The following is a 27,483-nucleotide window of genomic DNA, read 5'->3' as shown; positions in this document are numbered from 1 at the left end:
GGGCGGGGAAGGGACGCGCCAAAGGAGGGGGAAGAAAGGCGGCCTGGAGGGAGGAGGCACGGGAGAAAGAGGCGGGAGGACGGGCCGCGACCGCCAGCCGTGAAGGGGCAGCAGTTGCTGAGGGACCAACAGGCTGAGAGGGGCACATTCCTCCCATACCAGCTCGAAGCGGGCCAGAAGAGGACAGGCGTGGCCCGCGCTTGCCGCGCCCGGCCCGCTTGGCGGAGGGGATGTTGCTCGAGGGTCACGAGGAACAGGGGGCGCCGTTTCGCGCGGGGCAAGATCGGTGGTGGTTGCCAACTCCCCCCCCCCCCGCCTCAAAAAAAGAAAAGAAAAGTATACCATCCAAATATCAGTCATATAATTTCCTTATATTAAAAGTAACTTTCATTATTGTTGCCCGTAAACAACAAATGGCATTTTTATTACTGTAATTATATCTCTCCTTTCCTCCAAGGAGCTGAAGGTGGTCTGCGTGGCTCCCACTCCGCCTCTCCATTTTATCCTCACAACAAACCTCTGAGGTAGGTTAGGGTGTGGAAGGTTGGTTGCTATATTTCAAAGTTGTTGAACTAGGGTTCCCCCCCCTGCAAAGTTGTTGAGGGTTTTTTGGTTTTGGCCCCCCAAAATGAAGTTTTTGAGCTATTTTAAAGGAAAGTCACCAAAAATGACATTGCCAACATAGGTTGCCATACATCTGGATTGTCCTGAACATTTTATAGGAATTTTCGCCCAGACACTGCTTCCTAATGCAATATTCCGGATATGTCCAGGAAATTCCTCAAGGTCACCCAGTGAGCTTCGTGGCTGAATGGATAGTTGGACTCTGGTTGAACTTGGTGCTGGGATACCTTAAAGATTAGCAAATCATCTAGACTGCAGTCTTACCTGAGAATAAGCCTAACAGAACTCAGTGGGACCTGCTAAAAATAAGTTTTGCATAGAATTGAACTGTTGAAAGCTGAAGGGGAAAAGTGGTTTCCTATCCTTATATGCATGTCCTAACCTTTCTTGATGAAGGGAAATATATTGAAAGCACACCTTTGCTCTTCAAAAGGCACTGAAGGCAGACAAGAAGTGAGTGGACAACCCAACGTGAAAAATGGAGTGTGAACGGTTGCCAAGTCCGTTGCCAGCATGGTCAGATTCTGCACACGGAATGCGACTGAGTTTCTTCTTTGCATAGACAGCAAAAGGTACTGGGGAACAGGGCTGGCCCACATACTAGGCAAGGTGTGGCAACCGTCTCAGACGGCAGGATCCACAGGGGCAGCAGAGCCAGCCTCTAAGCAATGCATTGGTCATTGCTGCTTACTGCCACAGTTGCAGTGACGGTTGTGGCACGCTCTTTGGAGGCCAGATCTGCCTCCTCCTTAGCAACAACCTCTTCAGTGTTGCCTCTATAGGTGACACTGCTGGTCTCCTCCCACCCCTAGGGAGGAAAAGGCATGGGCTGCTCTCTGAGGTCTCCTGGGCTCTGCACTCTCCTGGTGTGATTCAGAGCAGACCCCTTTCTCCTCCTTCGATTCGCACTTCAAGGTTGATTTAATTCCCCACTTTGTTCCCTATGTAGCTCTTGATTCCCAGCTTGTTCCTGGTATAGATCTTTACTCAAACTCTAATTCCCTAGCAGGTTGGTGCCATTTTGTGATTTGCCTGAGGTGTCAAATTGTCTTGAGCCAGCCCTGACTGGGGGCCTCCCTCATCTTCCTAAGTGACACCCCTGTCAACAGGGTTTCATTTGGAACGAGGTCCTTGTAAACAGTTTTTAATGTCAGAGCCAAGCTCAGCCTTGTAACATTTACAGGACAGAACTGTGTTTTCCCCTCAGTAACCACAGCCCACAAAGGGCCTTGTCACATCTGCTAAATAAGTCCCTAATGACAAGCTGGAATATTGAATTGGGATGAAACTATGTTAAGCCATTTTAGGAGTATGGTTGAAGTGGTTTGAACACATATTCACAGCCTTAAAAATAAATGGCTTGCATTGCTAAAAATTATGCCCAAACCACCATCAATTTCTTTCTTGTGTTATATCCCAAATTAACAGTATTCATGCAGGTCACAAGCAGCACAAGAAGCATAAATGCACTTTTTGAATATATTGTGAAAATGGAACCATATCACCATGTATTGGCTATCCAATGGGATAGAAGCCATGGCTTAAGCCTCATTAAAAATCATATCCTTTGATTAGCAAGTTCCATCCTCTTGTTTTTACTTTGTGTATTCCAAGACTGATCTCTACCTTCTGCTAAATATATTCTCAATACCCACAAAGCTTTATCTTAGCTTTGCTTGCATTTCACATTCAGTATTAATACAGTGTTTTACTACAGGATTTTTATTATTATTAGTATTAGTATTATTAGTATTATTAGTATTGGTATTGGTATTATCAGTTTTAGCTTGATATCAGACTCATCTAAGTGAGCCAAGCAGAATCCTCTCCAAGTGACATTCAGGGGAAAAATATGGTAGATAGGCCAAAAAAAATATATCATTTGCAATAGTATCTCTTTTGTCACCCATACACCTAAAAAGACACCAAAGATGAGTCACATAGAGATGGCTAAGCTATAGACCAGGGATGGGGAACTGTAGCTTTCTGGGTGTTCTTGGACTTCAGCACCCATCAGCTCCAGCCAGCACAGCCTATGGTCAGAGATGAAGGGAACTGTAGTTCAATGACATCCGGAGGGCGACAGGTTCCCCATCCGTGCTATAGACAAATGATGTAAAGGCAGCAGCTTCAGTAAATGTTCTCTGCTTTTCTTTATCCTCACAGCTAGATGTTAGCTGAGTCCAGCACAGTAGAAGAGACAATTAGGCTCTTTTACTTGCTGTCTTATATTTGGTATTCTATACACTTGAAGTTCAGTAATACGAAGCGACAGAATTTCCTCGATGTCTTTTATATAATGTGATAAAACACAAGAAGTGTCAAACAACAAAACCATCACAATGAAGAGTTTCCAAACTAAATAGGAAGAGAAAGGAAAACATGTTAAAACAAAGTGGTTGTGTTTTGGAAGTATCTGCTATGTTTTGTTATTTCTGTTGTGGGTTACTGACATTTTTTGGTTAACATCTCTTCACTGATGATACAAGAGTTCATAGTGAGTCATTCTTCCAAGTCAAGCTCATATGTCTTTCTTGTTTTTGAGTGCCATAAGACTTACATAAGCTTCCATTATAAAACTGGCTGTGTAAATGGGAAGATAGTATAGTGGTCTCACCTTTATTGAAGAGCAGGGACATCCCTCTCCATGCAATTTAGTTATAGCATCGCACACCACCCCATTCGCTGAGCAGTGTGAGATTCCAAGGGTTCCAGGAGTTTACCCAGGGTCTAGTTTCCGTGGAATGAGGGACAGCAGAGACTGTGGTGTTTTTATTATATATGGTTTATTTACACTTGAGCCTATGATAGAAGGGCTTACTGCATTAACACCCTAGAAGGTCTTGCTTCTCCCAGAAATCAAGCATGTCTCCCACTCTCAGGCTTCTGCCGCCTTCTAGCTCAGCTCTCACACACCACTCCAGCTACTATCTTTCTCACTACCTGCCAGGTGAGGGAGGGAGCCCATCCATTTTCTCTCCGACACAAGACCATTTCCTTTGTTACCTTAACAACTCATAAATAGGGGCCATTAACTCACCAAAAAAACTGGCCTGGCTATTCCAACAATTGAATCATAGAACCATAGAATTGTAAAGTTGGAAGGGACACCCCCCCAAGCGTCATCTAGTTCAACCCCCTGCAATGCAGGAATCTCAACTGAAGCATCTATGAGAGATGGCCATCCAACCTTTGCTTAAAAGCCTCCAATAAAGGAAAATCCACAAACTGCTTTAGATTTTAACCTTTGCTGGATCCAGGAATTAGAAGGGACTCCCTGACCTGCGCCCCCCCAAAGGAAAAAAAAAAACCACAATAGATAGAGATAATTGTATTACATGTAATGTTTTACAATCTTTTTAATAAGTTAATTTATAAAGTTACCTGTTCTGTGGCCGAATGACTGATGTAATAGGAGGTATCTTGGTCCCCTTTGCTTCTGCCAGTGCCTAGTAATTCCATCTGTCATTTTTATATTAAAAACACAGTCCTGCCTTCATAGAACTTACATCCAAATAAGCATACGTAAGATTGCACTTTTATTCAAGGAGTAGCTAACCTGACATTATGCTAACATATATGTAAAAAATAAAGTGTGTGGTCATTCTAATTATTGAGTATCATGATTCAGGAACAAGTAATTGTTTCTCTCTTTTGCATTTATAATCCATCTCCCCAAATGCTTGGGAGTGGAGGATGTGTTAAAAGGAAGCATGCCAAAAGGTTTTCAGGGAAGCAGATCAGAGGTTGGTATTAAACTAAGTTTTACTTGGAATAGATCCATTGAAATTAATGGACCTATCTTAGTCATGCCCATACATTTCAGTGTGTCTACTCTGAGTAAATCTTAGCAGAATACTATCCCATGAATATACTAGTTAAGGTCATCCACACCTTGGCCTTAAAAGTGCTTCTTATCACGCCATGAATAGCTATCAAATAGAGGGGCACACTGTTGTGTTCTGGTTTCATTAGGAATACGCAACATACAGTAGTGCTTGCTGTAAATACCTAATTGCCACTGGAATCCTTCCAGCATCCAAACTTAATTCCTTTGAAAGTAATTTTATCTCACTAGAAAGTGAATGAACCCTCGTGCTATTTTAACATGCCCCCTGAAATTGATCTGACACTAATAAACAGACATTTGCTTTGTAGTGCATTTTCACAAGCTGGTTATCTTTTCAGATCACCTAAAGAAACACAACCAAACAATTCACTCCAAAAAAACAAACAAAAACCTATTAACTTTCTCCTAACATTCTTCTTGTTTATTGCTTGGGACCTACACATGTTAATGTTCATGCTAGAAAAACCCATGCTACAAAAGCCACAGCGTAAAATAGCTCTCGGTTTTAAATTAACATGTGGACATTTGGTTTGAATTTTTAGTTACCATACTCCTATTTTGTTTTTAATAATTGTTTGGTTAGCGGCTCCCATGCTAAGACAACTTGCAAACAGAATTTCCGTCCTTTTTTCCACAAGCTTTAAATGTTTGGTATATACCCAGTTATATTTCCTTGGGAGCAGTGTTGTATTATTGATAAACTTAAAGGTTGTTATTAATTGTATATGTAAATCACCTAGAGATGTTTTGTATTAGGCAATAAATAAGCACTATTATTATTAAAATCTTCATTATTATTATTATCATTATTATCATTATTATTATTATTATTATTTAGGGACAAATTCAACGTCACACACTTCTGAGTGTTTCATCAGCAAGCATTTGTACTTGCCAGATTGAACAATCCCCCACTTTCCCCGCCATGCCTTGCTCAGTGGGGGGCGGGGAGGTTCTCCTGACCCTCCAGAGCAGATTGGAGGGAGAGGAAGGAGGTGAAGCCCCACTGTGCTACCAGGAGCCCTTGCACTGGCTTCTGCTAGTGCACCACATTAGCTGAATCTAGACTAATAATAAGCTATGTATTTAGGATTGCAGTCTTTAAGTATTTTCAAATAACTCTTTAGCCTAAAGGACAAAATATTTTACCTGGTTCTTAAATACATCAGATTCAGAGCCAAGGAGTCACACCTTAGGGAGCATCTTCCAAAGCTGAAGTGCTACAAATTAAAATGCTTGTATTCGTCCTCTGTACCCCACTTGCCTCAACAAATGTGGGGGACTCAGAGGTGATCCTCCAAGGTTTATCTTAATATTTGGCCTGATTGTTGTGAGAGATCATTTGAGATCATTGCAGCTACATTAAGTTGCAGAAGCTTAATGTAGGATTGCAGCTACATTAAGTTGCAGAAGCTGCCTGTGATAATTTTTTTTTTTAAATCAAGGTATTATTAATGCAACAATACTAATCTTCTTCTTCTTTCTTCTTTGGTGATCACTCGTAGCCAAGTAAGATTGTCTTCCATAAACATGGTTTAACAATGAGTCCGTAAGTGACTGTGGAGGCCAATTCTGGATCCACACGTCCATCCACAGTGGGGACATTGGTTTCCGGGTGAGAGTTTATCACAGTGTGGATTTGCCAAGTGTGCCTTCCTCTTAGCACATTTCTCTCTTGTGTCCTGAGTTTGAGTGTCTTCAATGTCCATGACACCTTTGGTAAAGGCTGTTTTCCAATTGGAGCACTTGCAGGCAAGTGTTTCCCAGTTGTTGGTGCTTATATAAAGCTCACACATATTTATTTGCTTTTTACCTCATAATCCTCTTCTTTGTATGTTTTGCTTGCATTTATTTATTTATGTATGTATTACATTTATATTGCACCTTTTGTCGAAGTTGCTCAGTGTGGTGTGTCTGGTTCTCCCTTTCCCCATTTGATCCTCTCTAAAACTATATGGGGTAGATTAGGCTACAAGACAGTGATTGGCCCCAAGTGACCTAGTGAGCTTCATGGCTGAGTGCGAATTAGAACCCCAAACTCCCAGGTCTTAGTCCAGTGCTCTTATCTCTGGCTGTACAATAAAAGTTGTATTAAATACAATGCTTCTCTTTTAAACAATCAGAATAAAGCTTTGTGGCATGGATTTCAATGTTGTTGGCATGTTCCATGAATCTTTAATGATAGCACTGAGGAATTATCTTAATTGTGACAGTAGTGGATGATTTATTTTTTTTGTACTGAGCCTGTCAGAACAGAAGTTTCTTTTCTTTTTATATTAATTTTTAATTGACTTTTTTGTCAGAACGAAGAATGAAACAAACAATGGTAAAATTACAAATTGCAGATATAGTCAAAGGTGTCAGATGAAGTAAATATTAGGAAACTGTATCAAGTACAAAGATAAAAAAGGACCAGTGTTTATGACATATCGGAGGAGTTAGCTGAGTTCAAAGAATCAATCCAAAACGGAAAGTAATCAGAAGGAGGCAGAAGTGTCTTGTCCCTAAGATTTGCATGAGAAATAATAGAAACCAAACCTCTTCAAGCTTGTACAGTATCTGCATTTTTCTCCCCACCTTGCCTGCATTCTTGGTTTAACCTATCCTCTAGTGTCAATTGCCAAACTCTGATGAAGCAGGTTTTAACTGAAAAAACTTTCCAATGTTAGGCAATCAATAGTTTTCAGATCAACAGTATCAAGGAACATACTGATGTAAAATCAGGCATTGCAAGTTGTTCCCATGGAAGACTTGTGGCTATTATGCCTCCTTAAAGGATTTCAAAGTCTTCAGAATTTAACATGACCTTTTCCTACCACCCAGATTATTAAACTTGCATATTTAGGGTTGTATTCAGTGGCTGTGTGAGTGATAAGAAGCTTATACAATTGATCTTCCTCTTTCCCTTGCCTCCATGGCCCTCCTGAACCCCTTGAAGACACACACCAGAGGATGGGGGCTTCCTGAGCATTGGGGTGTGTCATACAAGTCTGTGATTGGGCAGTGGGAGGGGACAATCACCTGAATTTTGTGCACGTGAGAAATAGAAAGATCCGGCTACCTTCTGTTCATATAACCATTGGATACAACCCACAAACACTTGAAATAAGCATAATTTTCAGTAATTAATGCAAACCCAGCTTCTCCATACTATTATGTGTTTAGTATCTCAGGAATCCAATTTGGTCCTAAGTTTAATAGCATCAGTTTGATTGGATGCATGTTGTGATATTAAAAACAAACTTGGTACACAATTGAAATTCTGCACATACATCTTGATTCTAAACACATTTGCCCCAATATAGAATTCCATGTGTGCATTAATGCAAACAAGTAATACTTGCATGAGGGTAGACTATGTTTACCTCAGTGGAGAATAAAGATAAATTTGACAAGATAAATGATTGTACTTCCTTTCTGAGAGCCTCTTCAAATATCTGATAACATATAGGAATCCAATACTGGCCAGATAGATAGACAGATAGATAGATAGATAGATAGATAGATAGGTAAAATATTTAGTAACCTGATTTAAGTCTTCATCTATAACTCTGCTTCTATATTACAAATGCAACTTACACTGGAGCTTTTTATTTTTTTTGCAGTAGAAGGGTGTTGAATACTGGCTGTCCTAACAGCATAGTTGAGTGCTTAGCACTGTGTTAAAGAAATGAAATACTCTATTGGATTCTCTTTTCTTTTATGTATTCTTATATGTTTTCATGAGAACCTTTTATGGTACACATCTTTCAAACTGAATTCATTGTGTTCTCATATGGCTGATTGATAATAGCTCATTCTTCTTTCCACATGTTTTCCTTTGAGACAACCCATACATTTCATAGTAGATGTTGAAGTGAAGGAATATAATATATTGGTCATTTAAGCAGCTATGCTTTGTCCCTTTTTTGTACTATTTCTAACCCAACTGAAGAAAAGTATATTTACTGTTGCTGTTAACTGTGTGTGGTGAGACCCCACTTTCTATACTTAATATGTGAGGAGTCCATCTGTTGATGGCATTTTACCATTGCACTGTGGAGAGTGTATTAACTTATGGTCTCTGTGTGTGGTTTGGGAGTTGCACGGCCAGGGAAAAAACAATGCTATCCAGGATTGTAAAGACTGCAGAGAGAATAATTGGGTGCACTCTTCCCACCTTAGATCAAATCTATGCTGCCAGGTGCCATAAGAAAGCGGCAGAGATAGCGCAGGATAGTACGCACCCCGGAAATGATCTCTTTCAGCTTCTGCCTTCTGGAAGAAGGTATAGGGTTATAAAGGCCAGGACTAGCCACCTGAGAAACAGTTTATGCGCAAGTTCAAAGACTGGGGATGTGGCGAGCACAATGAGCTCAAGAATGTAGGGAATGAGATTTTTGTGCATGTCCAAGCACTGTGCACACATCAGCATTTGCATGTTCATGCAAACACCTGAACATGCCTCATGTAGGACCCTCCCGGATGACTCTTGCTGGGCCTAAGCAATAATTGGATCCGATGTTTCTAGTTAAATCCTAAGAGTGTATATCTGTGAGTGGGGAGGCACAAATCAGGTGTTTCTAACACCAGAACAATGCCATTGAAGTCAGTGGGATCCCTCCAGCAAAAGTGGCTTTAATACTTAAACCCTAACTTAACAAATGAGAAACAGTTGCCTTGAGTTCACTATGATTATCTTTGAACAAAGCAAACTGGGATAGGGCAGCCTCTTAACACTGTAACAGAGGTTTAAGAATCACATTGGTAGACCACCCCGTGTAACATTAATGTTTCCTGCGGGGTTTGTTATGTAGAATTTCCCTCATAATTCCTTTATGGGTCTAAATTAGGAGACACAGACATAGATTAAATGAATTCCAGGGCCTAAGAGAAGGCTGTTTACACACATTCCTTTCTCTCCCACGTGCAGCATGAAGAAAGAAAAGAATATCCCAACTCTACATTCTGAACAATTTCATACTGTAGTTTTTCAGCAAAGCTAACAAGGAAGGCCAGACTCAGTGGAATTAGACCAGCATGAAATGGGTGGCTTAACAGGTTTGAGGAAAACATACTTTTATGAGTGAAAACAATTGTTTTAAAGCTACATGTGCAGCAAAATCAAGACAGCTGCCCAACACAAATGTCACATTATAAGTCAGGTTTTATTCTTGTTTTTTTGTAAATTGCTTAGCCCTACCCCCCCAAAAGATGTTCAAAACCATACACAACGATTAAAAATACAGATCAAATTTTAAAATACAAAACTATAAAAGAGTTCAACAACTGAGATAGTCCAAATGTCTGCATATCCATGCCCCCACTGTCATAGCTGGCTGGTACTATGTTAGCAACTTGGAAATTTTCACAAAACCAGTCCTATGTTAGGTAGAAGAGAAGGCAGAGACTGATTTATGCTAACAGAGACTTTGTTCGGGAGTCTGTCAGAGCAACAATCTACTATTGGGGTGCAGAGGTCAGAGAAAATCTACAATACCCATCATAGAACTGCTCATTGATGGATTTTTACATGTTTCATGTCTGGGCATTAGCACTTGCAGTTATTTTGATACTTTGGAAAGCCAAAAGATGTGCTCATATTAAGATTCCTGTCTGCGTTGAATAAAGACTACCACAGGTAGTCTTGCAAATTTCCTAATACAGTACTGTGGAAACTTCAGTTCTTACCCTGTGAAGAATTTCAGATATGTCTAAGGCTACCCTCACAAGTCTTTGCATTAGAGTCTGGACTGTGGAGCCAAACAACTGGAGAAAGCTCCTCCTCTGTTGTTTTGCCAGGAGAGTTGAGTCATAACAAATAAAGTATGTTCAGAAAATTATCACATCACATTTCACCTCATTAATATAAAACTGGACATATCTTGTGTCTCATAAAACACAAGTAAATTTTCCAGCATTAGTATTCTGGGGCCACAGGAATAAATTTTTGTGTGCAATCCTCTTATCAGTGACCTTTTTGGGGGTCACAGAACTAGCAAGGCCATTTAGAACTCCACCCTTTTCAAGACAGAGAACATCTTGTAGCTGGCTGTAGCATCACAACAGTAACAGTTATTACTATATTAACTGCTGGCCTTAATTTATTAAGTTATAGTACAAAATTATGCATGTCCACTCAGAAATAAATCCCATTGAGTTCAATTGGAGTTACTCCCAGGTAAGTGTTTTAGGAGTTCAATCTAAAAGTTTAAAGTGCAGATTTTGCACTCTAATGTTATCAGTCCTTTGGGAATTAATTTTCAAATTCTCAAATGTATTTTGCTGGAAATCCTAGACACACTTACTGGAGAGTAAGGCCTATTAAATTTAGAGGAACTTCTGAGAAAGCATATTTAGGACTACAATGTCTATTATTTGTTGGCATTTATTGCACCCCTAAAGATTGTAGTGCTTAAACCATTTCTCGCATCTGTTAGAAGATCTTTTTACTGTGGTTTAAATTTTAAAAAGCATTTCATGTTTTAATTTTTTTTAAATCCTCTTTGTTGTGGAAAACGCTCATTGTTCTTGAACAAAGGCATTGGTATAGGAAGCTCAGGCAAAGAAAACTGTGCTACAAAATAGTGTTGGGCACTGTTGCTGATATTGCTTAAAGTTCTGCTTATACATGGTTTACACTTGAAATCAATGGGCTGTAAGAAGCCAAATTAGAGGCAAGATTACGGTCATTCTGAATAGGGAATGCACTTCTCCTTCACTGCCCAAATTAGCAATCTGGTACATGTAACACAATGGCTCAAGACAACTAGAGAAGAAGTCGCAGCTTTGTTAGATACAGTTGTCTTGAAAATCAGACTTAGGCTATATACACGTTATCAGTTTATTAAGTAGGGCAGACATGGCCAAACTTGGCCCTCCAGCTGTTTTTGTACTACAACTCCCATCATCCCTAGCTAACAGGACCAGTTGTCAGGGATGGTGGGAATTGTAGTCCCAAAACATCTGGAGGGCCAAGTTTGGCCATGCCTGAAGTATGGCATACTTTTTCTCAATTTGGATTGAAGCTGCTTTGGGGGAAAACACAGCAAAGGCAGTATTTTCTGAGAAACAACGGGATAGATACAGGACAGCTATGGATTGTGGCCAATGTGTATACACTGCTTCCCGAACCAATGGTGGGAACACACTGGAGTATGTACATAGCCTTGGACTATTTACAAAAGCAAAGAGAAGCAGAGTAATGTTAGCTTCACATATGTAATGAAAATAATGGCTTTCTACTCTGAAATAAATTAGCAGTAGCCTTTGCTGCTTTTTTATATTAAACAAAACTGTCACGTTAATTTCAGCGTCCTCGGAAAAATCACTTTCCTTGATGCCCTGCAATATGTAAATATATTCAAAATATAAAATGGTCGAGCCATTGATTTTGTGATTCAGATAACAGCAAAACATAGGATTACAGCTTGTTTTTGGCAGTGCTCTGTGAACCTTTAACAGCTGCCTGATAGGGAAAAGAATTCAGCTGATGAAACTTTTCCCCTGGCTGCATCTTCATGCTGGGAAAGGCATTTTTGTCTGTCACTCCAGCTCTTAAGGACACAAGACCCCTGCCAGGAAAAAAGAGAGTTGCTCTTTTTACAAGGAAGCTGTTAAATTGTTTGGTACCCATAAAGAAATAAGCGATATCATTTCATGGTAACTTAAAAAACACACACACATCAACACATCATCAGGTGCTATGTGACCTGGTGAGGATTATATCATTGCTGTTTGCTTGTCTAATCAACCTGTTGTGAAATGGATGCACTGGAGACTTACCTCACAATGCTTAATTTACTTCCTTGAGCTGTGCAAAAGAGTACTAAGAAGCAGGCCTTTGGTGATTTCCACATGAGTGGGGGCTGCAGAGACCAGTGTGTTAGCTGCATCCCCATTGCCATTCTGAGCACCCTCAATGAGTTGGGTGGCAAACCTCTGAAGTGGAGAGCCTTCCATGAAGACATGGGTTTTAGAACTCTGATTTTCCGGGGTTTTTTATTTGTTAACTTAAGAATGTATATGCAATAAACACATATTTGGCCTCAAAACAGCAAAAGAGGAGTGGGGATATGTTCCCAGTTGCTTCTACCATGTTTCTTGCAGAGAAACTCAGCTAGCTTGTGTTATTGTCCCTTTAAGGTGGCTAGTATGAGACATTACCACAGGATGGGGGGAGGTGCAAGGAAGCTGCAGAGCATGTGTGGTGCTGAAGCTGATTTTATATAGCATCACCTGCAGGGCACAACCTCTTCCTCCAGCACAGTCAGTAGCTAAGAGAACTCTACAGAAGGGACAAGGCCTGTGGTGTATCCACTGGAAATGTTCCAAATTTGATTGCAGGCCTAAGCTGTAAGTAAAAGCTCTAGAGCTCCTCAGCATCACCAGCAGGGGGAGTTACATAGTGTTCAGAGGAAAGAAGAGCATCATGATGTCATGACTAAGGGTTTGCTCAGGACTTCTGTTGTATTTAGTACAGTCTTACCTTGGAAGTCAAACGGAATCCGTTCCAGAAGTCCATTTGACTTCCAAAACATTCAGAAACCAAGACGTGGCTTCTGATTGGCTGCAGGAAGCTCCTGCAGCCAATCGGAAGCCACAGAAGCCCCGTCAGACATTCCAAAGAACGTTCACAAACCGAAACACTCACTTCTGGGTTTGCGGCGTTCGGGAACCAAAATGTTTGAGTCGCAAGGCATTCGTCAACCAGGGTATGACTGTATACATAGTAACTGCTACACTTACATGTTTGAACTGGAAATAATTTCCACAGTGTCTGATAAAAGTACATCATGTTTGCATATGCGATGTGTCTCTAGCCTCTTGAAGAAGTAATTTTGTGACTTCATTATTAAAGCTGTTAAAAGAATTTAGAGAGTGAGACCAGACAGTGTCATTGACATCATTCCCACTCCTCCAAGAGGAAGAACTGGATAATAGCATGAGCTGTGTAGCCAGAGTCAGTCCAAGTTACACTTCCATCATCATGTGTACATTTCTCACTTAAACTTGAGTAGCTTTTAATACTTGACTTAAAAGTGTGAAGCTTTAATCAGCTCTAATCAATGCACAAATACATGCTGGACCAAACTTTGCTTTGAAAGGACTGGCTTTCAATAGGACTGCAGCAAGTGATAGATTCATAGAATTCTAGAGTTGGAAGTGACTGAGGGTTTTCTAGTCCAGTCACCTGCAATGCAGGAATTATGGTCACAGCTGTCCCTGGGTGGGCTCGAACCAGCAGCCTTCTGGTTAACAGCCAGACACACTGGTTCATTGTGCCACAGGAGGGTAAAAGGATTAAAATTCTCCTCCCTATTTGTTGCAATTCTAGTAATCATCACCTGCCTGTCCTGCAGATGCTATTTGCATTTTTAAAAGTGCACGGAAATGCAAATACACATCATGATGATTAGTCCAACAGAACATTCACCCTGGCTCTGATAATCATTTAGCTTCTACGTGGCCCTCTTCACATAATCTATTTGTGTGTAAATTCAGCATGAAGACCAAGGTTCTTCCGAGATTCTAAATAATATGGGGATTCTCCACAAATGCATGTTCAGAAATAATAAAGCCGCATCCCAATTCAGAAATACACCCTCCATAATGATAGGGAGATAGCTTAGCTCACTTATCCCTAACCATGAATTGGTTTTATGTATCAGTAGAACATCTGAAAATGGCTTATATTTCTGTTCATTTAGCTTCCTTTCTGAAAGCAGATCAGCTCTGCTTCCAGTTACTTCATATATGCCTTTTCCTTCTATTTTAAGGTAGCCAGATCCCAGATCCCTAAGTTAAATAGCATGGTGCAATTGTTGAGAAGGAAGGACAAGGCATTGCTACCAGGAATTGATGCAGTATGGAGATGATGCCCATGGCAAACATATGCCACGTTTTTACCCCACAGATTACATTCAACAGGCATCTGGGTATTTTGCATACTTTTATGAAGTGCCACATTCTTCAGGGTTTTCCTATGTATTACACCATGTTTCTTAGCTCTGTCCCAAATGAAATGGATCCTATGTGCTCTCTTAAAAGTCAGTGAGAAAACTGATTTAAATGGAAGCAAAAACATAGCCTAGTGCTGAAGGGTTTTGCATTTCTACTTTGTTAGGCAGCCAAGCAGCTCCTTTATAAAATCTAGACATTTTGCTAAATTGTTCAAGTCTGCCAAAAAAAAAAAGTATAAGAGCTGGAACTTCTCTAACTTTACAAGTGAAAACTATGTGTGAAATATTTAATGGTGTTGGAATACAAGAGTACATCAAAACATTCAGACTATCTAGGGGATCAGGTTTCTAAAAAGCTGAAATATAAAGGCATAATTCTATGTAATTAGACCACTGACTGGTATTAATTGCTGGAACAATATAGGTCTTTATAGTCACAATGTTACACCTCATAACTGGAAGTTCTGTTGATAAAATGGTATCATTAGGAAATAAAACCATTTGGCAGGTGTTTCCTGGAAAACTGCTGTGTTGGAAATATTGCCAAGGGAAAACAAACTAGAAAAAAAGTTCTATTTGGAATCCTGTAGTAGAATAAACATATATGCTAGAATTTAGATTAGGTTGGCCTGGTTTGCAGGCAATGCTGCACCTCATTCTCATGCTATATGGGTGAGCATTCATAGGCTCAAAGGAAGCATCAGGCTTGCATGAGTCCCCCTTCCTCCTCTTCCTCTGTTGCCAGTGAATTTTGAAATAATAAATCAATGCAACTGTTTCATTCTGATCCTTGGGTAGTAGTTTTCAACTAAATCTTTGTGCAGCCAGAATGACTTCCACTTGCACAATGAAACTCCTGCCTGCCTGCCAACATGCATGCTGTACACCATGCCCAAAACTACTCCAGAGGATTGGGGGAAAGCAAAATTTAGGGGGCACATAGGGGCAGGAGAGGAGGACTTAGTGAACACATGGGCTTCTGAAGGGGAGCTTTCAGGCACTTTGTTCCTCCATTATCTTTTTTACTCCTTCACTGTGCTACGCCAGAGTTTGGTTCAGCATATTGTCTGAACCCTGAGCTCATGCTTAAGGTCTCTCCCTGCTAACCATCAGTTCTAGCCAAGGTTTACTGAAGATATGAAAAATAAAAATTGCCCCACGGTATTGTCAACGGTTCAAAATGTATTCCAGCAGCTTCAGTGTGTGAAACATCTGGCTGTGGCCTGCACAGTGACTTAATGCACAATCCACCTATATTTACACCAAGTGCATGAGAGCCAAGATGTAAATATTTCCCACTCAGGAGATGTAGGCTGCAATAACACCTAGGTGTAAGACTACTGAGCTACTTGAGTAGATATTTATATATATAAGATGGTGCTGTTAATGGGGAAAGCATGAAGGAGAAGATGTGCCCAGTGGGGAATAAGAACTTTCAATAAACGTTTTAACAAGACATCCCAAAAAAGCAAAAATAAGGATAAAATAGGCATGATATATCAGGGACCAGCTCCAGAAAACATAAATGTCCCTGGTAAATGGGAACAATTTAAGCATACCAGAAGATTTGAAGCCAAATGTAGTCTTGGTAAGTTACCACTGAGAATTCAATCTAGAATTTATGTTTAAGTAATAACTGGATCAGATCCTAAAAATTCAGTTCCAAAGGAGCATTCCTATGTCCAACCAAAGGTGTAGAATTTATGCCCAGTTTTGTATGAGTGCAAGCTATTCTTTATTCTAAACAGAAGTTATGTCACAATTTAGAAATGCATTTTGTCATAGCAATTTGTGATGTGTTGTTTAGAATAAAACAAGGGAGACTCAAAGCAGGATAAACATTATACATAATGATGTGTTGTATTTTTCAAACACTGGTTTTTGTGCTACCAGCATGAAGACATGCAATGGACAATCCTTAAAATGTTTCTGTAGGGCTGCAGTCCAAAGTATACTTGCTTGGAAGTGAGATGTAGCTCTGGTTGGGCTACAGTTTGGGCCCAATATATTTTGCATCTCAAGCAGCTGCATTACACCATCCAAGAGGGGCATCCCAGAATCCCACGCACTGTCACCCTGGAGTGTGATTATTTCCAAACATTGTGTGCCCATGCATGTGTTGCAGCATCCTTTGCAACAGAGTCTTGGGTACATCTCTTGGATCAATTGCTTTTTTGCTGCCCAGAGTGAGAGACTGGGTTGCCATGTTCTGTGCATTTCAAAGTTGCTTAATGCCAGTCTATGTGAGAGACTGACCCAGCAGAGAGTACAGCTCTACCTGGGTGAGACACAGGGAGGGTGCGGTTATGCTGCTGTGTATATATTGTCCTAGTTAGAGGTGGGAGAATGATCTGGTTGTAAATTGTGCTTAATGCATTTTTATAGACCAGACATTTGTGTTGTCATAAATGGTTGGGTGAGGATCATCTATTTAGTTGCTAAGGGTGTATCTTAGTTGCTAAGGGTGTATTCTGTTTCAATTATTTTATGTAGTTGCCAGGGATTTTGCTTATTAGAGTTTGATTGTATTTTTGTATTTGTAATGGTTTTATGATTAAAAGGATATTTTGTTTTTCTGTTAATTACGCTGCTTTAAATTTTGTTTTTGTTTTTGTTTTAATGCAGCCTTCATCGGTAATGGTTTATTTTTATATTTTGTAATGCTTTATTTGTTGTTTTAAGTGGGGTTGTAAACTGCTTTGAGATTATAAATTTTAAATGTAAAGTGGTGCAGAAATGCTTTAAAACGAAGCAGCTTTATAGAAGCCCCTAAAAACGTTGCTGCTTCAAGAAGCCACTTGGATGTATTGGACAGCTGAGCCATTCTGGATTATTTTGCCTAACATTACGGGCCTAGCATAGCCCAGAAGAGAAGGCTGGAGTAAATATGTGCCATTTGCTTGCACCTTCCAGTGGGCTGGCGGGAGGGAGAAAAACACGTGTTTAGCTTCAAGTGTAGCAACTCAATTTAGAGAGCAAGAGCCAAAAAAAGCACAAACAGTAAGGTCAAATTCAGTCCATGCTGTGTAAGAGTGTGTAGTTGTATGTGTGGCTGCCATTGACTATAATGAAACTTGTGTAGACAAATTGTGAAAACTATAGACAAGTTGGCCCCAAAAACCTTTATAGTGTGCCTTTTGTGAAAAAGCTTCTAAGCTCTGAAATGTGTTGCAGCCAAAAGGACTTTCCGTTCTCATAACCTGCTTAAACTGCTGCACATGCAGTTAGCTTAAATAATGCTATACTGCAATTGCATATATACTGGCTAGGCAAGCACTTTCCAAGAAAGTTCGTTATTGTTGCTGCTGTGCTGTAGCTATCCAAGTGAGGCAGATCTGAAAGCTGTTTCAGTTCACACTTGCATTGGGAACATATAATGTGTTTTTAAAAGCAGAAACATTTCCAGCTTTAGATAATTTTTTTCAGTAAAGTGGGCCACATTGCTTGCCTAGTTTATTGTGCCTAGTAAAATCTAATTGGAACTTTAATGTTAAAGAAATCACACATTGTTCTATGTGGGTCTGTGAAACTTACATTTTTACCCTTTGTTGTTGTTTTTAACAATACTTTGTAGCATTCCGTTGTACTGCTTTAGCATCTCTTTAAAACTGGAGGGTTGTCAGTGGGCCAGTTTTACCAAAGCCAAACAATTTTTTATTTTTGCGGGTCACATGCTTTCAGCAGAGGTCCAATGCTAGATAGTAAAAAGTTTAAAATATTAGCATATTCTAAAACATATACAGTGGTACCTCAGGTTAAGAACTTAATTCATTCTGGAGGTCCGTTCTTAACCTGAAACTGTTCTTAACCTGAGGTACCACTTTAGCTAATGGGGCCTCCCGCTGCCACCACCGCGTGATTTCTGTTCTCATCCTGAAGTAAAGTTCTTAACCCAAGGTACTATTTCTGGGTTAGCAGAGTCTGTAACCTGAAGCATCTGTAACCTGAGGTACCACTGTACATGAATAAAAAAAAACCCCTTTTCTTTTCTTTTGGAGAATCTCCATCAATGAAAGTTACAAGCAGCAGAAATGCATACTGCAAAGCAGTGCTCCCTTATGATCATCTTCTTAGAGCAGGGGTCAGCAAGGTTTATCTTGCCGGGGCCAGATCAGTCCTGTGGAGATCCCTCTGTGGGCCACATCGCACGTACACGACTTTTGTCATCTGTGCAGATGTGATTTTCAGCGCAGTGGAAGCAAGTCCCTGCGCTGTGCTGTGCCGGTTTAGCGCAGCACGAGAACGGGCAGCTCAGTTTGGGGGTTGCTCATGGGCCGGTCAAAGACCTCTGGGGGCCGCTTCTGGCCCATAAGCCTTAGGTTGCTGACTCCTGTCTTAGAGCATTAGGATCTAGAGGACAACAGTCTCCTGACTAAGAAAGAATACAATATTAGGATTGAACATACGGCTTACAAACAAACAATGCTTTTTTATATATAAAAAAGGTGTGTACTGGTTAAAATCAAATTAAAAAACAATAATTCCAACAGAGACAGCATAAATGCCATTAAAAGCAGGATATAAATAAATATTATGTATATTTTCTCTGAGTGGATAAAAAGCTCCACCTGTGGTGCTGAAAAGATCACAGAGAAGGGGCCAGGTGGTCCTTCCTTAAAGAGGCTGATCCTGGGAGGAAGCCCAAGAAAGCCAAGGTGGGAAGCTGTGCTGGTTTGTTGTGGAACTGGAAGGTAACTGCTCCTGGGTGAGAGCTTTAGGTGGGGGTCAAATCTAAACCTTTTTGGGAGGGAGGAGAGGTTTTACTCTAGTGCTAGTGCCTCTAGGCGGACAGCTCAAATGGCTGGTGAGTGTCTTGTCTCCTCACCCACAAGAGGTGATTGGTTAGATCCTTTTTATATGTATATTCCATTTGTACTGTGGGGAGAAACCAGTACATTTGTGATTTTTTATCATTGGTCGGGTTTAGAGAAAATGTACTGGGGTTCTTATGGTTGAGGGTGGTGCTGCCATCTCCAGGGTTGACAATATGTGGTGCTTGCAGCCTAGTGGTGTTGCTGTGGAATGCCAGGCCTGCCTGCCACAATGAAGCATAACTCATTCCGGATTTCCTTGTGGATGAGGGCCTGCACTTCTCATTTCTGTTGACAGCACAGGGACAGACCAGCATAAAATTTTATTTTTTATTTTAGTTGGCAATTATACTTAAGAACTTAAGAGTACAAAAAGTCCATGTCCCTTGGGATCTGGCAGCTCCCACTGTAAAATATAATCACCATAAATATTTCGGTAACATTTGTCTTGTTCTCTGAGGACAAATGCAAAGTTACCATACTGTGAGCCTGGAAATAGCCCTCTGAAGAATATAGTGTTGCGATATATTGGGGCAGGGAACCTGTGTCCCTCAGGGTTACTGGACTACAACTCCCATAAGCCTCAACCAGCAAAGGAGGGTCATGGATTCTCCAGCCTGGGTTTAGAAATGGCTGGTGGGCTTTGGGAGTTCAACAACATCTGGAGGGCCACTGCTTTAGAAACACTGAACTATGTGCAATTTTATAATATATATTATGCTAACAGGAAGTGCTCAGCGCTGCCCAGAAATTCAAAGAAACCAAAAAATACTGTGATTTTTAAATGGATAGTGTAAATTGTGAGTTTTAGGCCTGTGTGTGTGCACACACGCATGCCGCCCCCACCCCCTGCACCAAGACTGCCACCTTCACCATGGGAACTCTCATGTAGAGTTTAGAGATGATATCTCAAGTGGCATTCAAATTAGTGCAGGTTCGAACAGTCATGCTAAATTGGGCAATAGTATATTCAGAGCTGTCCAAATTGACACAAGCTGAAACCATCATGTCAAATTTAGTGATATCCATCTCAGGAACCCTCGTGCGGAGTTTGGCAATGATCTCTCAAGAGGTGGCCAAACCTATAGGGAAGAAGCAGACAAACTACTTTCCAAAATATATAGTAGATAATAAATACAATACAGAAGTTATTAGTATTATAGTATTTTAGCCATGATGTGCCATAAAACACACACACACTTGGCAACTGGATTTCTCACATAACAAGTCCCACCAACACAGGTCTAGAATCATGCAGGAGATTAAACACATACACATCACTATAGCTCAACTAGGAAAAAAAGTTTGAGTATTATTTGCATTGCATTTGTTTAACACAAATAATTACACCTTGTGAAAGGTGCTTGTACTGCACATATGCCTCAGTTAAATATGTTGGTTGAGAAATAAATGTTTAAAGTAACTAAAGGTTGCCTGTGCACTGATGGTATGTTCCCACACAGATTTGCATGGCGGTGTGCTTTTTCTTTCATGTGTACAAATACGAGACAGCTCTAGAGGTCTCCACACCCTGTATCTTGGCCAACTTCTGGTTTGTTTCCTTTACAACCCCATTAATATGTTCTCCTGGGCCTCCTTAGAAGAGTTGGAAATTATCTCAACTAGCATTAATGTGTTTTCTTGATTCAGCTATGCATGGAAATTTAAATTCTCTTGAAATGAAATTGATTTCAACCACTTCACTCATTATCTTGCCTACACCATTCAGCATGGGTGTTCTATTTACATACCGTTTAAAATAAAAGGTTGTGTATCTCAACAGCGGTGGCAGGGTCTGTATCCCTGTGGTACATTTTTAAACTCTAAAGATACTGTGTGCTCTTGATATGTTATGAAGTCTTTGCACATAGTATAATGAGGTTTATTTTTTTCACCATTTGGGGGCCATTTTGCCATTTCTCTGCGGTCATTGGCATTGGCCTCATGAGTTCCCACAACTACATCAAGAAGCATTAAGTGTGAACTGGGTTGCACATGGATACCCACAAGCAAACTGGGAGGAATGCAAGATATTCATTGTCAATAACTGCCCCATAAAAAAAATAAAAATAAAGACCACACTCTTTCGAATGACGTACTTATTGAACAGTCAAATTTATGCAGAAGTTAGATTAGATCCAGTCTTTATTGAGCATACATTTTGATTTGTTTGAAAGGAGTTATATGACCGTGAGCATTCATTTGCTTGCAGGTTGCTTACATGTTTTCATTTGCTGATCCCTCACTTTTCAATTCATCTCTCTGTCACTTTCCCAACTGCAAAAAGTCAACTTTTATTTAAAAGTGGATTTGTTGTGCTAGGGCGATAAAGCCCTTTATGCACTTGCTTCTGTCCCTGCAAAATACTGAAAGGCTGGACACAATTCTAGTCTTCCACTGCTAATATTTGTGTAAGCAAATTAGGATGAATGCTGAATAAACAGGTTGTCTGGAGCAGCTCTGTAAAGTGACACTTACCCATGCCACCTTCCGCATTAGTTTGACTAGAGACAATTGTGCAATTGAAATAGCAGCTTTGTCATGGCCTTTGGCTAGTACAATAAAATCTTATTTACAGATATAAAATAGCATACACAATTTGTGTTATGGACATGTGCCCTAACTCCTTTAAGTACTTAGCAATACTCCTGTACACATGAATAAAGACTCTTTTTGTGTACAAAGGCTACTTCCTGATCAGCAGCTCACAAGGCAAACATCTGTTTAAAACTCAGCAGTTTGGATATCTGCTGTAGGAACTACTAATAGGGAAATGTCAAAAATAACTTCAGTTTATGGTAAGGTTACCAGATTTCAGTGAATCTGTGGGCACTTTTCAACTTCAATTGATTTTGTATGGGGACTGATTAGTAGAAACGGGGACATCTGATAACCTTAGTGTATGATGCAAGCCTGTGCCTCTCCATTGCACAAAACACTTGAAATTTTTTCTATCTGTAATCCTGGGTGTAGCCTCTTGAGGTGCAGAACTCAGTACATTACAAATTGCTTTCCACCATGGAATTATTACATGCTTGTGAAATACTTCAAATAGGAACAGTGTTAGCCAAGTGCCAGTTGTTAGGTTTGGATAAGGTTGTGCATGATCATAGGTTTCTTGATATTGCAACACTGCTAATCTGCTCAGTTCAATTGCTCAGCTGATGGGTGAAGCTTTTCACAGTGTTGAGAAAAGGATTATCACCAGCTAGTGTCTCCAAATCAAGCTGCAGATTCCGTTTTTTAAAGAGTGGTCAATCCATGGGATTACTAAGACTCTACAGGTGCAAGCCTATGCACACTTACAATTGAGTTCTGTACCTTCTGGGTAAAACATGGATAGCATCAAATTGCAGATTACATAGGTAGTAGTAGTAGTATCAACAACAACAACAACAACAACAACAACAACAACAACAACAAATTTTATTTATACCCCGCCCTCCCCAGCCAAGGCCGGGCTGAGGACAGCTAACAACCAATAATAAAAACAAGTTGATTGAAATACAACTTTAAAAACGTGATTAAAATGCAGCCTCATCATGGGAGGAGAAAGGAAAAAAGAAAGAGGGGGAGGGAATCAAATTGACTCCAAGCCAAAGGCCAGGCGGAACAACTCTGTCTTGCAGGCCCTGCGGAAAGAGATCAGATCCTGCAGGGCCCTGGTCTCATGAGGCAGAACGTTCCACCAGGCCGGAGCCAGTGTTGAAAAGGCCCTGGCTCTGGTTGAGGCTAAGCTAACTTTCTTAGGGCCCAGGACCTCTAGGGTGTTGCTATTTATGGACCTTGAGGCTCTCCATGGGGCATACCGGGAGAGGCGGTCCCGTAGGTGCAAGGGTCCTAGGCCGTGAATAATAATAGTCCTAGTAGTAGTAGTAATAAAATAATAATAATAATAATAATAATAATAATAATAATAATAATAATAATAATAATATTTGTACCCCACCCATCTGACTGGCTTGCCCCAGCCACTCTGGGCGGCTTCCAGCACATACAAAAACATAATAAAACATTAAACATTAAAAACTTCCCTATACAGGGCTGACACCAGATGTCTTCTAAAGGCTGTTACTTATCTTCTTGATGGAAGGGCATTTCACAGGGTGGGCACCACTACCGAGAAGGTCTTCTGCCTGGTAAGGAAACCATGCAAATTACATACAGTACACTTACTGGGTGCCACTACAGAACATAGCAAATTTTTGGCTCCTGAGCTGAACTCATAAGCAAAACAACTAGAGGTACATATTCAGTTTAGTAATGGTTTCATCCCTCTCAAATGATGCAGATAAATAAGTCAGTCAAAACACATACATAGGGTGGGAGCAGGTTAAACATAGATCAAGGATAAAAAGTAGAAGGCCTTGTCCTTTTTTCAGCGAGCTACCCTATGAAAAAGGTTTTAAAGGGAAAGCAGGGTGGGGATTTTCCCTTCTAGTTTCCTCTCATTTTTATTAGCTTTAAAAAGAATTCTGCTTGTCCTTTTAAACCCTTTTCACAGTTAGATGTTTTTAAACTCCTATATCTTCTGCAGCTTGATCCTATGCCTATTTACTTAGCTTGTGCGAGTTTCTTGGAAAGTAATCCTCTGGTCCAGTATGAAGTAATCCAGTTGAAATCCCCTTCTGCCTTATATTGTCTCTGGGGGGGGGGGGGGCGGGGGCGGGGAGCAACCCAGGGTTCATATTCCACACTAAGAATGTCAGGTGGTCATACACTGGAGCGAAGGAGGTGGGTGCCTTACCTCTGGGTGTGCAAGATGCTGGGAACAAATGTCACTGTAGAATAGAGGCCTTGAACCATAAAACAGCAGTGCATGCAAAATTAGTGACAAGAAGCATGTAAAGGACAAATGGAACAGTTGTATTGTTATGCTCCTGCCAATTCTCTGAATGGTGAGAAATTCAGGCGTTGCCAGGGTTACAGCCAACGGTGATTTAAGTGGAAGGGGAATTTGCGCTTTGGCAAGGGTTTCTGGGAAGAAGCAGGAAGTGGGCTAAACACCATGCGGGGCTGAGGAAGCCATCACCACGAGGTACGGGCAGTATATTGATTGATGTGCTTGTGGAGCTGGGCTGGCTGCTCTCAGGAAGGCAACAAAGGACTCTCTTGTGATGTGAATGCTCTGGACCTCTCCATCTAGATGCAGCTGTAAATATGTGTTAATTAACCATTGGCCTGATCCACCAGGCTGTAATTACGTTCTTATGTTATTACTGAGTATTCTTTTCATGTGCTAGTTTACACATCACATTATGTATCAAAGGATTATCCAGATTATGGGTGTGCAGTAAACAAATATATTAAATTTCATAAGAAATGTATCTGCATGTGCATGACTGGTACTAGAAGCTGAAGATCTCTATACTCTTATCTTTGTTAGCTGATGTTATTTTGGAGCGCAAAGAGAGCAAAACTTAATTTGGGAGTTTGCAAAAGCAGGTCATAATACTGAGTGACCATAAACAACCATTAATCCTAAGGTTATTTACCACAGTGTACATGATACCATATGAGAAGCAAGACCTAAGTGTATGGCAGGATTATTTTTATCCACTTGCACCCAAGCAAAATACTGTATGGAAACCAGGTGTCATAAAATGCCTTTGGAAACCAGTTTTCCATACCAAGTAAACAAGTAAGTCATCATGGGGGTAAATGGTTATCAGTAACCATTTTGGAGACCTATTTTTATCTTGTTCCATATAATGGAAATTGTACTGCCAAAGTAGCAAGACAAGCTCCCCCATCCCCTGTCAGCTGGTAGTCGAGTTTCCTTCAAAACAAGGCAAACAAGATGAACCAGCACAGCTATTTGGCAGGAAAAGGCATCCAAATCCTGATTGAGCAGCCTCAGGATTGCATAAGAATGACTTTTAGTTTAAAGTCATTGGACTCCTTAACTATGAAGTGAGATAGTATCACAGCAAAACAAACAAAACCCCAAACCCACAAATAACTTACTAAATAATAATAATAAAACAAAAAAAAAGTGTGGGGGTGGATCTAAGTCTCTACTTAATTCACTTAATTTGGAAGTAAACCACAACTGAGCTCAGTCCTTCTTTGTAAATGGTATTTAAGGTTGAAATATAAATTATTATTTCTTTAAAACACTTCTAGGGTGAGGTAAGGCAAAGAACATGCCTATTTTTGGTAGCCTCCATGCTACTTTATTTCTTTTCAAGTATTTATTCTTGATACAAGCAAGTGCAACTTTATTTCTTTTCGAGTATTTATTCTTTACAAGCAAATGCAAACAATATTACTCAAGTATTGTTCCTCAGGTGGCTAGAATATGTAGAATACATATCCTGACTTGCTTCATTATGAAAGTTTATATTTTAGTAAGTATAGACTTTCAGCTTCACTGACATAATAAGGTCAACACAGAAAGATTAAAGACATTTAACACTGCTCAAATTAAAAGTCCAAAGGAATGTTGTAAAGGTCTTGTACAAATCTTGCTCTTAAAGAAAGACAAATGTATTGTTGTTTTACAAGGACCATTTCCCATGAAACCCATTTCTTTTATTTATTTCTTTTAAAATATATTCTGCTGTTCTGAAAAAGTTGCATGAAACATAATATGAAAGCATGATTTTAGGGTTGCTACATTATATAATTAAAAGAACTATTGTTTATCATGCCTAATGCAAAGTGGCTAAATATTAAAAAGCAAAACATTCTACAAGCACGTCTCTATGGCCAACTCAGGATTATTCATCTCTCCAGTGACTGCCTACACAGTCCCACAGATTTAACTCATCCTAATTTCTCCTTGTTTCCATCTTGATGTGGGGGAAGGTTATTCCACAGCCATGCAACAAATAATAATCAAGAGGATGTTGCATTTGAAAAGATCTGCTATACTGCTCTTAGGAAAAGCAGTTGTCCCATTCTGAATTCCATTATTTCTACTATCCTTTTATTGCTAGTAACCCTGTGAAACTTGGGTGAGTCTTCACAGTGCGCTTACCTCTGAAAGCAGAGGCACTTGGGGCAAGGCCTAACCTGCAGACCACAGCTGCTATGGGAACTCACACAGGGAGATACGGTCTGAAAACTGTAGGCCAAGATCGTATGGGATAGCCATTTCTTTTCTATGAGAGAAAAAATTAGGAGAAAGGAAAAGTAGTTTAATCTCAGGGGACCTTTTTAGGCTGTCACTAGAGAAGTGTGGTTTGAGTTTTGGAAAAGTGGTATTTTCCTAAAACGTAGGCAGAAGTGTAAGGAACATCTGCTTTCCTTTGCATTCAACTTTGTCTGGAAAATGGTCAGGTATAGCAGTAACAGTATCTCATGCTTTTCATTTTGCACCTGTCAGCCATGCTAACTGCCTGATACAACGCCCCCTTTAATAATAAAAAAGTCTAATCAAGTTTTTAGACATGGAATAGTGAGTGCAATCCTACACATGACTACTTAGAAGAAAGTCCCATGGAGTTCAATAAGACTTGCTCCCAGGTAAGCATGCAGCCTCAGAAATGTGCCAGCCTACTAGCTTTCTTGTGGCTAAAGTACCCTCAAGGTGCCTTACTGGTGGTGCAACACTGGTGAGTCGGGAGGTCTCAATTCTGGTTCCTGATATGTCATCTGCTTCCCTAATTCTGGGCCTTGCAGTAGCTTAACATAGCACCTTTGAGGATATTTGGTGATGTTGGGTATGGTTTCTTCTTACTTTATGTAACCACTTTTTAACATTAGCTCCCCTGAGGAAGATTAGCTTTTATTGCTATTATATATTACACTTGAATTGACATTGCAGGATTAATAATGTAGAAGCCATTATTCAGAAGAAATCTATGTAGACAAATTCCTGGACCTATTAGGAATGCAGGTGAATACCAGAGGGGCTGCTCAGGACAGCTGTGGTCTGGGTCTGCAGATATATTTGTGCAGAACTGTGCAAAATTGTCTGAAAACACTGTCATAAAAAAGAGAAAACACTTTGTTTTATTATACTTAAAGGTTAAAGTCTGTACAATGTGCTGATGCAGGAAATGTTTGATAGCATATGAACAACAGTGCAAAGAACTTGATATGGTCAGCTGCCTTTGATTTTCATGGCTCAATGGATAAGCAGCAAAATTTCTGGGTACAACAGGAACCTCCAGATGTTGCTGGACTACAAATCCCATCAGTCCTTGACCTATGTCCGTGTTGGCTTGGGATGACAGCATCTCAAGTCCAAGAACATCTGGAGGGCCACAGGTTTCCCATTCCTGGAATACAAGATTCAATTACTGCATCT

General features: G+C 40.2%; 1 protein-coding gene and 1 long non-coding RNA gene across 9 annotated transcripts in view; one reads left to right on the top strand and one right to left on the bottom strand.

The window, feature by feature from the left end:
• The window catches only part of PRSS35 (serine protease 35), a 152,821-nt gene that overhangs the window by 12,489 nt on the left and 112,849 nt on the right, over positions 1-27,483 (bottom strand). Inside the window, exon 3 of one of the 5 annotated variants that reach the window (XR_014546816.1) lies at positions 19,543-20,308. The exons of the other annotated variants lie outside the window; for them this stretch is intronic. The gene's annotated coding sequence lies outside the window, so the exon portion shown is untranslated. Of the gene's footprint in view, positions 1-19,542; positions 20,309-27,483 lie in introns of those variants that run through there. 5 annotated transcript variants of the gene reach the window in all.
• On the top strand, positions 172-5,932 carry LOC310760175. Of its 4 annotated transcripts, none has more exons than XR_014546824.1 (4): positions 172-524; positions 1,058-1,196; positions 1,437-4,205; positions 4,568-5,932. It is a non-coding gene; the product is annotated as an uncharacterized lncRNA (long non-coding RNA). The 4 variants fall into 4 exon arrangements; XR_014546825.1 differs by having other exon boundaries at positions 172-336; positions 458-524; positions 1,437-5,238; XR_014546826.1 differs by having other exon boundaries at positions 1,437-1,633; positions 2,791-5,238.

The sequence above is a fragment of the Podarcis filfolensis genome, assembly GCF_964270895.1.
Source record: "Podarcis filfolensis genome assembly, chromosome: 3".
NCBI classification, from domain to species: domain Eukaryota; kingdom Metazoa; phylum Chordata; class Lepidosauria; order Squamata; family Lacertidae; genus Podarcis; species Podarcis filfolensis.
The sequence above is the reverse complement of the archived record's forward strand: the minus strand, read 5'-3'. Positions and strand labels throughout refer to the sequence as shown.